At 42.9% G+C, this 6,681-nt stretch overlaps 1 long non-coding RNA gene across 1 annotated transcript; it reads left to right on the forward strand.

The window, feature by feature from the left end:
- Positions 1-326: 326 nt before the first annotated feature.
- LOC134791872 (uncharacterized) lies at positions 327-3,077 on the forward strand. Its single transcript, XR_010144356.1, has 3 exons — positions 327-414; positions 870-982; positions 2,770-3,077. It is a non-coding gene; the product is annotated as an uncharacterized LOC134791872 (long non-coding RNA).
- The last annotated feature ends 3,604 nt before the right edge of the window (positions 3,078-6,681 follow it).

Consider the following 6,681-nt stretch of genomic DNA (forward strand, 5'->3'; position numbering starts at 1 on the left):
TTTAAATAGTAATTAGGAAGCATCGATCACGCTAAGAACTGTCAACCCTTCCTGGCTGCGTCATCAATTTATTTGGTACTACGGTTGCTATATTTACGTCGTTATAACGGTTTCGTAAATCACAAATTTAATAACACAATACCACTCATTTATATCTAAATATAACTAGCAATCACTTAGTTACCTACGTTGAATAGTCGGCGAAGCTATTATTACTCGTAAATATCAATCCCACCAAAAACATTCTGTAAAAAACTAGCCAAGTCTCGATGGAGCTGCTTGTTTATCTATAAAAAGTAATGAAATCTAGACAAAGTCGTGCCAAGTCTAAGGTTCCTTACTGCGATTTCTTTATTATTATAGTTAATGTTGTGTGACTTGGCCGTTGAAGGGTACACAAGGGTACAAAACCAGGTGCTCCATGACACCATTGCACCAATCTGTCGCCAGAACCGCTACCCATTGACGATGGAAAATTGCCACTTGGAAAACGTTGATTCAATAACCAGTCAATTGTAGGCTTGATAAAGCTGCGTATTTCAATAATACTTATGTATAGGCGAGCCTGAAACAAACACTTCTTTTTGAAGCGTCAAATCGACCATCGATCTAACATAAAATAGACGTACAGATGGACTTCTACCAATAATTAGAAGTCCGTCTGTACTGGAAATAATTTTTTATACTGTATGTTTGGTGTCATGGAGCACCTGGTTTTGTACCCTTGTGTACCCTTCAACGGCCAAGTCACACAACATTAACTATAATAATAAAGAAATCGCAGTAAGGAACCTTAGACTTGGCACGACTTTGTCTACATTTCATTACTTTTTATAGATAAACAAGCAGCTCCATCGAGACTTGGCTAGTTTTTTACAGAATGTTTTTGGTGGGATTTCACTTCTTTTTGTAGAAACGTGGGCATATTGATTTATTTTATTAGATTTTCTTATTTGACACATTTTTTTTCTTTTTAGGAGTAGTTTTTTTATTACCATATCTCTAAAGGCTCCGTCGCACATGAGCGTTTTCAAAGCGCGGCACGATGCGAGCGTGACGCGAGCGCGTGGCGCTCGCGATCTGCGCTTAGACGCAGCGGCCCCCCGGCGCGCTGCGCGCGCGACCGGCTTTGATCACGCCCGCGCAGTCACACACTCACACACAACACAGCGCGTGTTGCGAGCGGTCACTAGATTACTGAACGTTGGACGTTGGAAAGCATGATCATTGATGTTGAATAGTTTCACGAGCGTTTTGTAGCCTGCAGCAGTATATTGCGACAATACTGCCGACTGCATTACTGCAGCAAATGTCAAATACGATGATGCTGACCGAATTTTTGATATTTACCTCAGTAATTCAGTCGTCAGTAGTGCATGCTGCAATCCTGCTGCAGTATAGCTGCCGACTGCATTACTGCCAAAAATGTCAAAGTTGATGTATTTTTAACCGCCTTAAAATAAAGGTTCTCAGTTTGACCCGTATGTATGTTTGTTCGCGATTATCTCGCGTTTGGCTGAACCGATTTTGATGCGGTTTTCAGAAAAGTGTTTGTTACATTCTGGTAAAGGTTTTAGTATACATAGATCTGAGCTGATGCTGAACCCTGGTTGTACCTAGTGGAACTCAGGTTTGGTGCAACATAAGCCCACGCTATTTTGGTCATCCGTCACATCTTGATGAGCACTTGGGAGAGCAGTACCTTAGACAGAGCTGATGCTGAACCCTTGCTGTACCTAGTGGAACTCAGGTTTGGTACAACATAAGCCCACGCTATTTTGGTCATCCGTCACATCTTGATGAGCACTTGGGAGAGCAGTACCCAAGATAGAGCTGATGTTGAACCCTGGCTGTACCTAGTGGAACTCAGGTTTGGTGCAACATAGGCACACTTTGTTTTGGTTAACCGACTTGTCGTCGTGTGCCTGTTGCAGAGTTCCACTAGGCGGTCATCAAGATGTAACGGATGACCAAAATAGCGTGGGGCTATGTTGCACCAAACCTGAGTTCCACTAGGTACAGCTAGCGTTCAGCATCAGCTCTATTTCAGGTACTGCTCTCCCAAGTGCTCATCAAGATGTGACGGATGACCAAAATAGCGTGGGCCTATGTTGCACCAAACCTGAGTTCCAGTAGGTACAGCCAGGGTTCAGCATCAGCTCTATCTTGGGTACTGCGTTCCCAAGTGCTCATCAAGATGTAACGGATGACCAAAATAGCGTGGGCCTATGTTGCACCAAACCTGAGTTCAACTAGGTACAGCCAGGGTTCAGCATCAGCTCTATCTTGCGTACTGCATGCTCTCCCAAGTGCTCATCAAGATGTGACGGATGACCAAAATAGCGTGGGCGTATGTTGCACCAAACCTGAGTTCCACTAGGTACAGCCAGGGTTCAGCATCAGCTCCATCTTGGGTACTACTCTCCCAAAGGCCCAAGGCACCACCCACCCAAGGCGTGTCGGATGACCAATACAGTGTGTGCATATGTTGCACCAAGCCTGAGTTCCACTAGGTACAGCCAGGGTTCAGCATCAGCTCCATCTTGGGTACTACTTTCCCAAAGGCTCATCAAGGCGTGTCGGATGACGAAAACAGTGTGTACATATGTTGCACCAAGCAAAACGCCTATGTCTGACGGAGCCTTAATACAGCTGAGACCAGCTGAGGGTTCTTCATCAGATACTTCAGACCTTCGATTTTTGACATCAAATGAAGCGGCCCACCAATTTGAATATTTTTTGTAAAGGCGGTATGTCGATCTCCAATAGTTTGGTTGGGCTCTTGTGTTTTCTAATCAGGGTCACCAGGTATTCCAGATCTTCGATTATCCTAGTTTTTATAGTTTTCCCTTTATGTGGCCATTAAACCCTAACTCCGTACCAAATTTCAGCTCTCTGAGTTTATGAGAAGTACTAGTTCTATTCTGATGATCATAAGTGAGTGAGTGTGTGTCATAAATGCGAAACTTTGCTTTCGCTTAACATCGGAACTAAATGACCTACAGACTTGAAATTTTGGATTTTAAGTATGTGATTATAGCTTACTGGATGACGAAAATTTCTGCGTTCTGGTCTTATCCAGAGGTTCTCAAATAGGGACCTGAAAATGCGCCGAAATGGTTCCAGTAAAGGATGGTACGGCAGTGTTTGCTTCGCGCTCGACTTGGCGGGGGCACTGCCGTGCCCCTCGATTGATGACGCCCACCTATCCTTTGGTCTAAGGTTAATAAGAATAGATTATACGTAATTTTGTAAGAAACCTAATTTAATTTATTAGTAATTTTGCAAAAGTACTAGATAGTCATTGCAGTAATAAATTTACGGGCTAATAAAATAAATACATAGTAAAATAAATTAGTAAGCACTTATCAAAATAGCCCTAAGATTAGGTCCATTCCAACCGCTTTAATTGCTATCAACACGAAACATATGTAAGTATTATATGTAGGTATATTAAATTAAATTAAAAAATTAAAAAGCTTTTATTTCGGACAAGGTATCCGTATTACAATTACAACATAAATAAATTATAAAACAAATAAATTAACATAAATTATTTTTAGTTTGTACATTCTTCCTCACTCACGCGTCACTCACATTATCGAGGGGCACGGCAGTGCCCCCGCCAAGTCGAGCGCGAAGCAAACACTGCCGTACCATCCTTTACTGGAACCATTTCGGCGCATTTTCAGGTCCCTATTTGAGAACCTCTGGATAAGACCAGAACGCAGAAATTTTCGTCATCCAGTAAGCTATAATCACATACTTAAAATCCAAAATTTCAAGTCTGTAGGTCATTTAGTTCCGATGTTAAGCGAAAGCAAAGTTTCGCATTTATGACACACACTCACTCACTTATGATCATCAGAATAGAACTAGTACTTCTCATAAACTCAGAGAGCTGAAATTTGGTACGGAGTTAGGGTTTAATGGCCACATAAAGGGAAAACTATAAAAACTAGGATAATCGAAGATCTGGAATACCTGGTGACCCTGATTAGAAAACACAAGAGCCCAACCAAACTATTGGAGATCGACATACCGCCTTTACAAAAAATATTCAAATTGGTGGGCCGCTTCATTTGATGTCAAAAATCGAAGGTCTGAAGTATCTGATGAAGAACCCTCAGCTGGTCTCAGCTGTATTAAGGCTCCGTCAGACATAGGCGTTTTGCTTGGTGCAACATATGTACACACTGTTTTCGTCATCCGACACGCCTTGATGAGCCTTTGGGAAAGTAGTACCCAAGATGGAGCTGATGCTGAACCCTGGCTGTACCTAGTGGAACTCAGGCTTGGTGCAACATATGCACACACTGTATTGGTCATCCGACACGCCTTGGGTGGGTGGTGCCTTGGGCCTTTGGGAGAGTAGTACCCAAGATGGAGCTGATGCTGAACCCTGGCTGTACCTAGTGGAACTCAGGTTTGGTGCAACATACGCCCACGCTATTTTGGTCATCCGTCACATCTTGATGAGCACTTGGGAGAGCATGCAGTACGCAAGATAGAGCTGATGCTGAACCCTGGCTGTACCTAGTTGAACTCAGGTTTGGTGCAACATAGGCCCACGCTATTTTGGTCATCCGTTACATCTTGATGAGCACTTGGGAACGCAGTACCCAAGATAGAGCTGATGCTGAACCCTGGCTGTACCTACTGGAACTCAGGTTTGGTGCAACATAGGCCCACGCTATTTTGGTCATCCGTCACATCTTGATGAGCACTTGGGAGAGCAGTACCTGAAATAGAGCTGATGCTGAACGCTAGCTGTACCTAGTGGAACTCAGGTTTGGTGCAACATAGCCCCACGCTATTTTGGTCATCCGTTACATCTTGATGACCGCCTAGTGGAACTCTGCAACAGGCACACGACGACAAGTCGGTTAACCAAAACAAAGTGTGCCTATGTTGCACCAAACCTGAGTTCCACTAGGTACAGCCAGGGTTCAACATCAGCTCTATCTTGGGTACTGCTCTCCCAAGTGCTCATCAAGATGTGACGGATGACCAAAATAGCGTGGGCTTATGTTGTACCAAACCTGAGTTCCACTAGGTACAGCAAGGGTTCAGCATCAGCTCTGTCTAAGGTACTGCTCTCCCAAGTGCTCATCAAGATGTGACGGATGACCAAAATAGCGTGGGCTTATGTTGCACCAAACCTGAGTTCCACTAGGTACAACCAGGGTTCAGCATCAGCTCAGATCTATGTATACTAAAACCTTTACCAGAATGTAACAAACACTTTTCTGAAAACCGCATCAAAATCGGTTCAGCCAAACGCGAGATAATCGCGAACAAACATACATACGGGTCAAACTGAGAACCTTTATTTTAAGGCGGTTAAAAATACATCAACTTTGACATTTTTGGCAGTAATGCAGTCGGCAGCTATACTGCAGCAGGATTGCAGCATGCACTACTGACGACTGAATTACTGAGGTAAATATCAAAAATTCGGTCAGCATCATCGTATTTGACATTTGCTGCAGTAATGCAGTCGGCAGTATTGTCGCAATATACTGCTGCAGGCTACAAAACGCTCGTGAAACTATTCAACATCAATGATCATGCTTTCCAACGTCCAACGTTCAGTAATCTAGTGACCGCTCGCAACACGCGCTGTGTTGTGTGTGAGTGTGTGACTGCGCGGGCGTGATCAAAGCCGGTCGCGCGCGCAGCGCGCCGGGGGGCCGCTGCGTCTAAGCGCAGATCGCGAGCGCCACGCGCTCGCGTCACGCTCGCATCGTGCCGCGCTTTGAAAACGCTCATGTGCGACGGAGCCTTTAGAGATATGGTAATAAAAAAACTACTCCTAAAAAGAAAAAAAATGTGTCAAATAAGAAAATCTAATAAAATAAATCAATATGCCCACGTTTCTACAAAAAGAAGTGAAATCCCACCAAAAACATTCTGTAAAAAACTAGCCAAGTCTCGATGGAGCTGCTTGTTTATCTATAAAAAGTAATGAAATGTAGACAAAGTCGTGCCAAGTCTAAGGTTCCTTACTGCGATTTCTTTATTATTATAGTTAATGTTGTGTGACTTGGCCGTTGAAGGGTACACAAGGGTACAAAACCAGGTGCTCCATGACACCAAACATACAGTATAAAAAATTATTTCCAGTACAGACGGACTTCTAATTATTGGTAGAAGTCCATCTGTACGTCTATTTTATGTTAGATCGATGGTCGATTTGACGCTTCAAAAAGAAGTGTTTGTTTCAGGCTCGCCTATACATAAGTATTATTGAAATACGCAGCTTTATCAAGCCTACAATTGACTGGTTATTGAATCAACGTTTTCCAAGTGGCAATTTTCCATCGTCAATGGGTAGCGGTTCTGGCGACAGATTGGTGCAATGGTGTCATGGAGCACCTGGTTTTGTACCCTTGTGTACCCTTCAACGGCCAAGTCACACAACATTAACTATAATAATAAAGAAATCGCAGTAAGGAACCTTAGACTTGGCACGACTTTGTCTACATTTCATTACTTTTTATAGATAAACAAGCAGCTCCATCGAGACTTGGCTAGTTTTTTACAGAATGTTTTTGGTGGGATATTATATTAAACAATTAAAAAGGCTACATATAAATTCTTAAATTAATTAAATTAAATTACAGATTTCTATAAATTATAAATTCTTACATGTCATACTGGGCAAGTGGCGCGTGTGAT

This window comes from Cydia splendana, chromosome 6 (assembly GCF_910591565.1).
Source record: "Cydia splendana chromosome 6, ilCydSple1.2, whole genome shotgun sequence".
NCBI lineage: Eukaryota > Metazoa > Arthropoda > Insecta > Lepidoptera > Tortricidae > Cydia > Cydia splendana.